This window comes from Rutilus rutilus (genome assembly GCF_951802725.1).
Source record: "Rutilus rutilus genome assembly, chromosome: 3".
NCBI lineage: Eukaryota > Metazoa > Chordata > Actinopteri > Cypriniformes > Leuciscidae > Rutilus > Rutilus rutilus.
In genome coordinates, this window is record NC_140211.1 from 968078 (window position 1) to 981359 (window position 13282).

Here is a 13282-nt window from a genome sequence, read left to right on the forward strand (position 1 = left end):
ACACCTGATTCAAGCATCAGACTTCCGAAATCCTCTTCTTCTATATCATATTGAGCACTCTCCTCCGCTATTGTCATAACTTTACATCTGTCTCCACAGCGCCAGTTAGCTTAGCTTCCAACAAGATGGAGGATATTGCTTTCAGTTTCAGAGAGTAAAGTCCCACCCACTGATCTGTAATAGGTCTGTAGCGTGAGCGGGTCCCGCCCCCTGGGAAAGATGAAGAACGAGTGTCTGTGGTCTCAACAGAAATCCCCCCCTCTTACACATCCTCCTACAATGACGCAAAATGACGATTTTTGTGTCATTGTAGGAGGAAGTGTAAGAGGTAAATAACGGATTTCTCCCGTCTCAGGGGAAAATGAGAGAGTGTTGCACGACCATTCAATAGTATGACTGGGTTTCTAACAATGCAAAGCTTAATGCAAATGGGTGGAGTGTCCCTTTAAAGGTACAATATGCAAGAATTTCTTGCCTCTAGAGGGCGCTACATTCCAAACAACAACAACGGCGTAGCTTGATGACGATGTGAAGGAGCGTGGAATGATGGAAACTGTCGTTTTAAACTCCACCTTGGACGTAAATCAGTCAGACGGGAATCGAAAAATCATGTTCATGGATGAGGCTAAGTTCTATTTTTATAATGACATGCTTTTTGTGGCGAGGGGGGCGTGGTTCAGCGCGGTCTGTAATGGGAGAGAGAAGAGACGAGCGTCCCGCAAGTAGGTCAAGTGCAAATGACGAACACCTGTGTCTTATTGCTGTGATCGGTGTGGAGAGACCGCTTATAAGCCGCGCGCTGGAACGAGAGAGAGACTGGAGAGAGAATTAGACGCAGAGAAAGAAAACCGGTGGATCCGAGCTCTCATATTGAACTGTTTTGTGCCGTCGCGGTTGCCACGGTGAATGCGCGTTGTGCGCGACTTTTGTTTGTTTTGCTTTATTTTAATAAAGTACGAGTCCCAGTCACGCCGACCCCTGTCTTCTTCCTTCCTGACTCTTGAACCTCATCACACTTTTATTTCATTAAAATGAATTAACCGCAAGAAAAGTACGGTTTAATACTAAATTGGTTATCACTGATGTTACTGTATGTGGAATTCATTGTTGTGATAACGCGGCGCAGTTTTACGTGTTCTAAACAATTGTTGTAAAAGTACATTCGAACATACCCACATCATTTGCCAAAATACTGATTAATCTTTATGTATAACACATGCTATATTTATTTACATGGCCATAAACACCAGACGTGATAAACAATGTCAATAAACTAAACACAAATCTAAAGCAATAATACTTCCCTTACATAAACATAACTATTACCGAATGCTACATTTGGAAAATATAAAATTAAGCAGCTTTGTCGACAGAACCAGCTGCAATCGGTAAAGAAAAATTGTGTTCCATAACGACTGCACGAAACAAGCTAACGTCTGTTGCTTGATAGACGCTACAACTACAACTTCCGCATTTGTACAGGACTCCACGCAGTACGAGCGGAAACCGAGGGTAACGCGGATGTTTTGGTGATTGGACTGTATAATTTGACTGGTCTTTAAAAGGTTGTGACCACCAGGGGGCATCGATTAGAATGCAGACAAGATGTTCCGTTTAGGTGTTTTATTGAAATGTGTGTGGTTCTGAAACAGAGATACAGGCATAAATCAGTAAATGTAGACTCTCTATATAAATGTCAAATAGTTATTACATGCCTAGCAGGTATATAATAAAACAAACACAATCAAGAGATTAAATTATAGTTTTGTTATGTATGACTTAAATGCTGTGTTATAATAAATGCTTATTACTAAGCACCTACATACTTATAAATTTAGTAGTACACTATATCCCTGTTCAAAGATTAATTTGCTGCACATTAACTGCAACAATATACAACACACTAAATTCAGCTGAACATATAATAATTATGAGCTACAGAATTACTCCTTAAATAAACAACGTTACACATTGTGCAATAACAACAAACATTATTTCAATTGAGACATGTAAGGCTTGCAGAGCAACACCTCCATTAATTAACAGCGTTCTCAATTAAACACACGAGCAGTGCGAAGCTCCGCCATTATACGATAACAAGCAGCAACATGTCACGACATTAATGTGAGGTAAAAACAACAACAAACTTCAGTATACTTACTGGTAGTTGCACGCACACAGTACTTGGAACTTGTAAATAAGTACAGCAACACTATCTTAGACTATCTATATAAATATAAATATAAACTGCACAGTCTTTTGACGCCAGCGCTATCTTCCAAACGTTTCCGAAACTGAAACTTAAACTGTCTGCTCCCGCGAGCCGCAGAGTGCAGTTACGCTCCTGATTCCCAGTTTTATCTGCCTGAAAAAGGTCGTCCTTCGTCACAGCGGATGTGACGCAATTGACTGGCGACTCCCAGCTCCCCCCTGCTCTAACGCCCCGTTTCCTTGGTTAAAATCGCAATTTTCTCACGATTTAAAAATAGTTGGAAACATTTGGGATATTGTAAGTAATCAACTTAACAAAATATATAACACTGGCCTTGAGATTTTGGGATATTTTAATGCAAAATTCTTACATATTGTACCTTTAACAGAGCAAACACTGCATATGTATTCATATAAAATTCTGTATGTAGACCTATATGAAAAACTAATGGATTGGTATACTCTGCTGACATTAGCTGCATCCATGTGACCCATAATGACCCTTTTGCACTTTAACAAATTATTGACCTTCCTTTCCTTTAGAAACACTCTTATGCCTAATAATGTCTTGCTTTTCACCCTGTGTGGCACTGTTACACAACCTGTTGGTTTAGGGTTAATCCTCTGTCCAACACAACACTTTGCTAACATTGGCATAATTCTATACAAGTTGCAACATATACCCCGGGTTTCACAGGCAAGGCTTACGCCTGTAGTCCCAGACTAAAATCCACATTTCAGCTGTTTTACCTGAAAGCAACTTGCACTGACTTATCTTAAAATATGTCAGTGCCATTGTTCTGTCTCAAGATGCACACCAGTAATGTGAAACCGGGGCTGGGTTAGAAAATAAGGGTTAAGGTTAACCCTAACTCTAACCCTAACCCTTGTCTACAGACCTTTATTTAACAGCATGGATACTCCAAGGTGTTGACTGCAGTGGTTAGGCCTTTAGCGTTGATACAGGACAAAGAACTTCTCACTGCGACAGTCTGAAAAATTGAAAAGAAATATTCAGTTCTGGAGAACTCTTCCTATCTCGTTAATAGGTAGAATACATGCCATCAAAGTTTTTCTCCCGCCACTATTATATCTGTTGCAAAACACCCCTTTATTTCTCTCCAAATCCTTTTTTAAGCAACTTGATTCTACAATCTCACCCTTTATTTGGAATTATAAAAACCATAGAATTAAACAACTACATCTTTCCAAACCCAGAAAGGTGGGGGGTCTTGCTTTTCCGGACTTCTGCTGCTATTACTGGGCGGCACCTGGACTGGCTCAGATTAGAACAGGGTGAATGTACCCCCTATGATCTTGGTGCTGTGATTCTTTCACCAACGAGCTGTAAAAAAGAAATCTACAGATGCAGCCCCGTCATTAGCAGTGTGATTCGTATTTGGAAACAAATCAGAACTCATTTTGGGGTGGAGACGTTACCTTTATCAGTTCCCATAGCTGACAATCCCTCTTTTATACCCTCCATATTAGATAAAGGTTTTCAGCAATGGAGAGATTCGGGAATTCACGCAGTAAGGGATCTGTATCAAGATGGTACATCCGTCTCCTTTGAAAACTTTCGGGAGAAATACAAACTTCAAAGAAGTAATTTTTTTAGGTTCTTGCAAGTCAGGAACTATGTACAATCTTACTTAAACAGATTCTCTACAATTAGCCCTTCTTCTCTGGACACCTGCCTTAATTACTATTTCAGTAAAGGGAAAATTATTTCCTGCATTTATAATACCCTCCAGGCCTCCCAATTGCCCGCTACATCTTCTATCAAGAGTTTATGGGAGGAAGAGTTAGGGTCAGAGATTTCTGATGAGTTATGGGCGGACAGCCTGGAAGAGATTAATAGATGCTCTGTGAACTCCAGACATTGTCTCATCCAGTTCAAAATCTTGCATAGACTACAGTATTCTAAAACAAAATTATCCAGAATATGTCCAGGGGTCTCTCCAAAGTGTGACAGATTCAGGACGGCGGATGCGACCCTGCTTCACAGTTATGCATTATGTCCCAGACTTCAAAACTTTTGGTGCAAGATTTTCAATGTCATCTCTGAAATCACGAATCAATATATTGAACCAGATAGAGTTTTTAATTGTGTTTGGGGTTTCAAGACATGAGCTCTGTTTGTCCAAGTCTCAACAACGATTTCTTTCTTATGGGCTTTTAACGGCCAAAAAGCTTATTTTAACTTTCTGGAAAAGCAAATTGCCGCCTTCTTTCCAGCTTTGTCTTGACGAACTCACAAATACTCTTCATCTGGAACGTATACGGCTCCATCTAAGGAATAAAAGACAACAGTTTGCTAAAATTTGGGAACCCTTCATCAGGTATTTAGGTGGAGGAGACTTGGAGGAAAGGGATGTTGACTCAATTTGAGTTGGACCTAAGACCACTCCAATGTTGGTAGCTGTTTATCTTTTGTTTGTTTGTTTAAAGGAACACTGTGTAGCTTTTCAACCTTCATAATATATTTCCAAGACCCTTGTGATGGTACATCGACTTACAATAGGTTGAGTGACACGTCTGCCATAGCCTGACGGGGTCTGTATCGCTTTTACTGGCACTGCGTAACTTCGGGGTTCGGGTAGTAACCTGAGCACAAGAAGAACTACAAAATTCGACTGCTTTACGGCATACGTCACTTCCCCCACCACTTCCTCAAATCTGGACGTGAGAGGCCAACCAGCGTTTGTTTTCGGCTTTCGTGCGTATGTTTTTGTCATGGGGGCTGTTTACACCTGGCCACTTCATGCGTTTTCTCAGATGGGATAGCTATCCGATCGGGACAAGACCAGGTGTAAATGCCCTCCGAAACGCATTCGAGGCGGATTTGAATCCGATCGCTCAAACCACTTCAGGAGGAGGTCTGGGCCGCACTCCAGACGAAACTCTCAGGGGCGGGTGGGGAAGAGGGGGGGGGTGGGTTGTTCTAGTAGTTTTGTTTTAAGAGTTTCTGTATGTTGGAATATATGCATTTGTTTGTGTGTTGGTGGCATGTACATGCATAGGCATGTTAGTGAATATATGCGTGTGTGTACAAATATATGTATAAATATGAATATATATAATTAACAACTGCAGAAGGAACTATAATATCCTGTTAGATTTTGTATGCATAAGGAAAAGACGGAGGATCTTCAGATTTAAATTTTGTTAAACCTATCTGTAGTCTTTATATTTCTCCAATAAAAAAAAATAAAAAAAATAATAATAATCCAAGATATTTGAAATTAACCAAGATATTTGCTTGACTGTTTTCCACCCCCTCTTTCCACCACAAGGACCATTCGCAGTTCCTAAAGGCACAGGGGTTTCTGTAGGCCAACATGTGTGTACTTTGGGAGTCGATACACCTTTAGTGCGGTGGGGGAAGTGTAATTATCTGATTGGTCAGTTTGAATGTCTCACATCTGGGTTTTAGTCACATGGTCACAGAAGGGATAAAAGAAGATGGTAAGATGATTCATGAGATATTAATGCATGAATGAATACATAATTCATGGTAATTCATGTACCCTTACCGTAAAGTGTTACCGGTAAGGCTTTATTAACACTTAAGTCACTACTGTTAACTACTAAGGAAGATGTGTTAACTAATCAGAATGTAATAGAATTTTATGATTGTGTTAAGTATCAGTTAGTTAATCAATAACTAATGAATTCTGCCATACCTCCTGAAGAACTACTATTAATTATCTACTAATTAAGGTTCAAGAAAAATAACAATTTTACGTAACTACTAATGAACAGTCATACACAGTATAATCCGGGTTAGCAGTGGACCGGTGGATGAAGGACACAAATCAAGTGCTTGAGTAAAACTACAGAGACCCCAATACAATATTACTCCAGTCAAATTATAATTAGGCCATTTTCAAATTTACCTTAGTTAAAGTACAAAGAAAGGTAATTAATTTTTAAAGTACTTAAAAAGTAAAAAGCCCTAATCAATGTTTTTTTTCTAGACAGTTTGAGTCATTCTTCAGCACTAATAAGAAAGATAAGTGCAGACATTTACCTATAGGCTATATATTGATCTGCAAATACGCAAACTTTTTATTTCATTAGCAAAACGTATTATAATGTACATTACACCTTATTATTATACTTAGTTCTTATACATTTTAAACTTCTTTTGCACCATTCAAGTTCCGGCAATATCGCGGTATTTACAGTGATTTGGTGATCAAGAGCGCGGGCGTTTGCATCCTCTTCTGGACAGTTCTCAGCGCCGCCGATCTGGTGATCTGATCATTTTATTTTATGCAAGGCAACATACAAGGACGCGATGTCAGTTAGCCTAGCTAGCTAACGAGTCGGTCTTTTTTTGCGTGATGGAAACGCCTGATCCCTTATTGCATAAAACAAATTAGGCCCTATTTTATTTCTAAAGATACTAAATCTATTTACTTCAGATGTTAAATACGTTCTCAGAGCTGTGCACTGCTTGTGTATGGGCAGGTTATGGAGTCACTGCATCTTTCAGCGGCGGTCTGAAGTTAGCAGTTTCAGCTCCCGCTAGAGATCCAGCGCCACTACTGTGGAAATGGGAGAACAGAGACCGGCTGATCACACTTGAATTGCTTTTAAAAGGTTTAACTTTTGAGTTTAAAATGTTTGTTAAACGAGTTTAAATGTAGGCAGTATTGTACATGTTAAAACGAAATCAAATTTATGCTGTATTAAGAAATGTTCTCATCTGAAATAAAGGAAGATATCATGTAAATGAGTTATTGTCGTGTATTTTACAAAGGTTTAGATGATTACATTAATAGTGTTTTGTTTTTTTGTTTTGTTTTTACAGTAAGTTTGATTTGAGTCAGAAGTATGTGGTAATTCTTTATTAATAACTAATGGGTTCCCTATATTTTCACTCTAGAATACTGTTTCAGGTTATAAGTAATTCCTGCAGAATTTTTTGATAATTCTTTATTAATTACTAATAAGTTCCCTATATTTTCAGTTCCCTTTCGTGGTCACTCCGAGTTACGTCGGATGACGACGATTGGGGTTTCGCTTAGAAGCCTATCACCTTCGAGTATATAAAACGAGCCAATGGCAATGAAATGCCATGGGTCTGCGGAATTTGCATAGCGTAACTCCGCCCGCCGCAGGGGGTATATAAGGAAGTACGCTGCACAATGCAGACATGCTTTCGCTTCGGAGCCGAGAACTTCTCCACTCCTGCAAGCCAAAGATTCTGAGTTAGTCTTCTCTTACCTTCGAGACGAGCGAGCTCTCCGGTGTTGGTGTGACGGCGATTTCAGCGAGTGCACACTTCCCTGCTGATCTTGTCAGTGATCTGACAGTTAGTGTGATTTCTCCCTGTTCGCTTCAACATCCGCGGAGTTTTCCTCTCACAAAAAGAGCATTGCATGTGGCACGTCTTTTTAAAGATGTCTCGCCCGTGCACTTCTGGTTGTGGTCGCGATGTATTTTCTCCTGATGGGCACAATCTCTGCTTAGCGTGTTTGGGCGTTGATCACGCTGAAGCAGCGTTTGTGGATGATTCATGTTCTCATTGCGGGAACATGACCATCTCCATGCTGCGGTCGAGACTCAATGAGCTCATCAGAGCGAGAGTCCCCTCATCCACACCCCGATCTACGGTCTCCCCGAGAGGCTGTACTTCGGCTGGTGGCCAGGGTGACCTGAGGGTATCTGTGTGGGACAAACCGCCGATACGTCCACGGTCCACACACCCCTCTTCAGCATTGGTACCCGCGAGCGTGCAAACCGAAACCGCCGGTCCCTCTACGGAGGCCCCGCGCGTTTCGTTTGGCGTTCCACAGGAGGATGCAATGTCGATCACTGCATCACAAGGTGGGCATGAGTCCTCGGGAAGTGAGGATTCGGCTGTGTTGCCGCCCTCGGGCGTGCCAGCATTGCCCGAGTCTGATCCCGAGCTGACTGCCATGCTTTCCCGGGCAGCCGCGGCCATTGGGCTCGAGTGGTCCCCGCCGCCCGATCCAGTGCGCTCGCGGCTGGATGATTGGTTTTTGGGAGCGGCCGCTGACATTCGTCGCCGCCCAACCCCAATACCATTCTTCCCGGAAGTGCATGAGGAAGTCACGCGGTCCTGGAAGGCTCCCATGTCTTCCCGCGATCGTTCGTCGGCTTTCTCCGCCTTTCCTCCCCTCGATAGAGCTGATGCTTGTGGGTACACTGGGATTCCCACGGTTGAACGTTCTGTCGCGATGCAGCTGTGTCCGGCAGGCGCTTCATCACGTGGTGATCCTAAGCACCCGTCCAAAGCCTGTGGATTCTCGTCCACTCTCGTGGCGAAGTCTTACAGTGCGGCGGGACAGGCAGCTGCCTCTTTGCATGCCATGGCCATTCTGCAGGTCTACCAGGCCCAGATGCTTCGTGACATGCACGAGGGCAGGACAGACCCAGGGCTCGTTGATGAGGGCTCCCTGGGTTTGGTGATGTCCACAGCTGTGGTCCAGGAGAGACATCTCTGGCTGAACCTGGCTGATATGTGTGAGCCCGAGCGGACTCGTCTGCTTGATGCTCCCATATCCCAGGCCGGCCTTTTCGGCGGTGCGGTCGAGGATTTTGCCCAACAGTTCTCGACCGCCCAGAAGCAGACTGAGGCTATCAAGCACATTCTGCCCCGACGCTCCGCTGCTCAGCCGTCGGCACAGAATCCTCAGCCTGCTCGCCGCCGAGGGCGCCCTCCCGCGGCCGCCCCTCCCGCACGGCCCCAGCAGCAACCTTCACCCGGGCCGCGTTGTGGAGGGAGCCGCAGGCAGGCGCCACAGCCCTCTCCAGCCCCGCCGCCCGCTAAACGCCAGGCCGAGCGGCGCTCCTGAGACGGGCTGCTCAGGGTTGGCTTCAATTCTGTCCCAGGAGCTGGTAGCAGGGCCACTCCTTCCCCCGGTGGAGGGCCGGGGGAGAATCTTTTGTTCTCCACTCCCCGCTGCTCGTCCAACGACGAGCAGTACTTTGATGTGGTTGAAGACAGAATTGAATTCCCCAATCCTGAGCCGACAGAGTCCGAGGGACGCAGTGCGCGCCACCCTCGGGTCCCGCCACTGCCGCCCTCCTCTGTCCCAGAGGGGGATGACAGCACGCGCCGCCCATCCCCCTCTGTCGCCAGACCCCTGCCAGAGCACGCCCCCGTGGGACGCGCGCCCTCCCCTGGCCTCCTCTGGCAGGATGCGGTTAATGACCGTGCCCCCGCACAGGGCCGCTATGCCACCCTTGCCGGTGCCGGTCATTCCGCCTCGCTGCCCCACCGACGGTACGTCTGTGGTTCGTATGACCCCGCTGGTGCACTTTCTGGAGGCCTGGCTAGAGCTTCCCAGACTGTCCCGCTGGGTCGCGAGAACCATCAGGCTCGGCTACGCGATTCAGTTCGCGAGATCTCCTCCCCGCTTCAGGGGAGTCCGCTTCACTATGATCGGTGGCAATGCCCCTGTCATGAGAGCGGAGGTCGCCACCCTACTGGCGAAGGGTGCGATCGAGATTGTCCCTCCAGCCGAAATGAAGTCCGGCTTCTACAGCCCTTACTTCATTGTACCCAAGAAGTCCGGTGGGTTACGGCCAATCCTCGACCTGCGCGTCTTGAACCGCTCCCTTCACAGGCTGCCGTTCAAGATGCTAACGGCCAAACACATCCTCCAGTGTGTGCGGCCGCAGGATTGGTTTGCAGCGATCGACCTGAAGGACGCCTACTTCCATGTCTCCATTTTACCTCGACACAGACCGTTTCTACGGTTTGCTTTCGAGGGGCAGGCATACCAGTACGCGGTTCTCCCTTTCGGGCTAGCCCTGTCTCCTCGCGTCTTTACGAAGGTCGTCGAGGCAGCCCTTGTTCCCCTCCGGGAACACGGGGTTCGCATCCTGAACTATCTCGACGACTGGCTGATCCTAGCTCACTCTCGAGACCAGGTTTGCGAACACAGGGACCTAGTGCTCCGGCACCTAGCTCGTCTGGGCCTTCGGGTCAACTGGGAGAAGAGCAAACTCTGCCCCGTGCAGAGGATCTCTTTTCTCGGTATGGAGATCGACTCGGTCGCCATGTGCGCGCAGCTTACGAGCGAGCGCGCGCAGTCACTGCTGACTTGTCTTCGTCAGTTCGAGGGCAAGAGTGCGGTTCCACTGAAACTTTTTCAGAGGCTCCTGGGGCATATGGCATCCGCAGCCGCAGTAACGCCGCTGGGATTGCTTCATATGAGACCGCTTCAGCTTTGGCTTCGCGATCGAGTCCCGAGGTGGGCATGGCAACACGGCACGCTCCAAGTCCCAGTGACTCCAGCCTGCCGTCAGACCTTCACCCCGTGGGCGAACCTCAGTTTTCTACGGGCCGGAGTGCCCTTAGAACGAGTTTCCCGGCATGTTGTTGTATCAACAGATGCCTCCAACACGGGCTGGGGCGCCATGTGCAATGGTCATGCTGCCGCGGGCTCCTGGACAGGACCCCAGCGCCTTTGGCATGTCAATTGCCTCGAGTTGCTGGCTGTACGTCTCGCCCTGCACCGCTTCCATGCGCTGCTCAGGGGTCAGCACGTACTAGTCCGATCAGACAATACCGCAACAGTAGCGTACATCAACCATCAAGGTGGTCTACGCTCCCGCCGTATGTCGCAACTCGCTCGCCACCTCCTCATATGGAGTCAGAAGCATCTGAGGTCGCTTCGAGCCATTTATATCCCGGGACACCTGAACCAGGCGGCCGACGAGCTGTCTCGAGTTCGGCCTCTCGCTGGAGAATGGCGACTCCATCCCCGGACGGTTCAGCTGATTTGGGATCAGTTCGGCGACGCACAGGTAGACCTGTTTGCCTCCCACGACTCGTCCCATTGCGACCTGTTTTATTCCCTGACCGAGGGCACGCTCGGCACGGATGCACTGGCGCACAGCTGGCCGCGGGGCCTACGCAAGTATGCGTTTCCCCCAGTGAGCCTTCTTGCGCAGACCTTGCGCAAGATCAGGGAGGACGAGGAGCAGGTCATTTTGGTTGCCCCGTATTGGCCCAACCGGACCTGGTTCTCCGAACTAGTACTCCTCGCGACAGCACCTCCCTGGCCAATTCCTCTGAGGAAGGACCTCCTTTCTCAGGGACGGGGCACCTTATGGCACCCTCGTCCCGATCTTTGGAACCTCCACGTGTGGCTCCTGGACGGGACGAGGCAGGTTTGAGTACCCTACCACCTGCGGTGGTGGCTACCATCACTTCCGCTAGAGCATCGTCCACGAGACATGCCTATGCGTTGAAGTGGAACCTCTTCGTCAACTGGTGTTCTTCTAAACATCAAGAACCCACGAAATGCCCGATCAGTGTCGTGCTTTCCTTCCTGCAAGAAGGGTTGGAGCGAAGGCTGTCTCCCTCCACCCTGAAAGTGTATGTTGCCGCCATTGCCGCACATCACGAAGCAGTTGATGGTAAGTCTCTGGGAAAGCACGACCTGATCGTCAGGTTCCTGAGGGGAGCGAGGAGACTAAATCCTCCTCGTCCTCCCCTCGTTCCCTCTTGGGACCTCTCAGTGGTTCTAACTGCCCTGCAGAGTGCTCCATTTGAGCCTTTGCAATCAGTGGAGCTTAAGTTCCTGTCAATGAAGACAGCGCTCCTGGTTGCATTGGCCTCCATCAAGAGGGTAGGGGACCTGCAGGCATTTTCGGTTGACGAAGCGTGCCTGGAATTCGGGCCGGCTGACTCTCACGTGATCCTGAGACCCCGGCTTGGATATGTGCCCAAGGTTCCTACCACACCCTTTCGAGACCAGGTAGTGAACCTGCAAGCGCTGCCCTTGGAGGAGGCAGACCCAGCCTTGGCACTGCTCTGTCCAGTACGCGCCCTCCGTGCTTACGTAGACAGAACGCGGTGTTTCAGGACCTCAGACCAGCTCTTTGTCTGTCATGGTGGGAAGCTGAAGGGAAAGGCTCTCTCAAAGCAAAGGTTATCTCACTGGATAGTGGATACCATTGCTTTGGCATACCAGCAGCAAGGTCGTCCGTGCCCCCTTGGTGTGAAAGCCCACTCCACACGTAGTGTGGCTTCCTCTTGGGCTCTAGCGCATGGCGCCTCGCTAACAGACATTTGTAGAGCTGCAGGCTGGGCGACACCCAACACATTCGCGAGATTCTATAATCTCCGCGTAGAGCCAGTTTCTTCTCATGTACTCGCTTCAACCAGCCGGTGCTAGATTCTGCTCAGGTGTCTTCGCTTGCTCGCCATTCCTCTCCACGGACGGGATACGTGCGATATTCTCTCAGGTGAGTCTGATAAGCTCTGAGTTCCTCCAGCACTGGTGACGTCAACGCCTGAGTTATGCCAATCTGCCATAACGCAGCTTTTGCGCTTGACTAGGTGCCTCCATGTGCATGGTTCCCCCTCTGGGCGACCCCCACATGTGTATTCCACTGTAAGTCTCCTTGTGAGCGTGTGTCTTTCCCTTGGCAAGCCACCTTGCCACCCCTGGGGTTTAAAATTCCACCTGCGGCTGGACACCCCAGTGATTCTCCATATGCATCCCTCTGGGTCATATGTGTATTCTAAGTCCCCCCCATCAATGGCTGGGCATGATTGCATATTTCTCTCTGGAGATATGCTTCCCAGTGTACCTTGGTATCCCTGTGTTAAGTAGGACTCCTTCGTTCGTGCTAGTCTCACAACAGGGAGCTCAGACTTACGCAGGGCACTGGAAGACAGCCGAGGTGGCGTGATTAGACTGGAACCCCAATCGTCGTCATCCGACGTAACTCGGAGTGACCACGAAAGGGAACGTCTCGGTTACGGATGTAACCCTCGTTCCCTGAGTGGGAACGGAGACGTTACGTCTTCCTGCCACTTCCGCTGTACCGCTGAAAAACGCCTGGGGCCAGTCTCGGCTCCTCAGCGAAGGCATGTCTGCATTGTGCAGCGTACTTCCTTATATACCCCCTGCGGCGGGCGGAGTTACGCTATGCAAATTCCGCAGACCCATGGCATTTCATTGCCATTGGCTCGTTTTATATACTCGAAGGTGATAGGCTTCTAAGCGAAACCCCAATCGTCGTCATCCGACGTAACGTCTCCGTTCCCACTCAGGGAACGAGGGTTACATCCGTA

General features: G+C 47.8%; 1 protein-coding gene across 1 annotated transcript in view; it reads left to right on the plus strand.

Moving 5' to 3' along the window:
- Positions 1–13282, plus strand: part of LOC311287874 (erythroid membrane-associated protein-like) — a gene marked incomplete at its 3' end in the record, with an annotated part of 177103 nt that overhangs the window by 102356 nt on the left and 61465 nt on the right. The gene's annotated exons all lie outside the window — the stretch shown is intronic.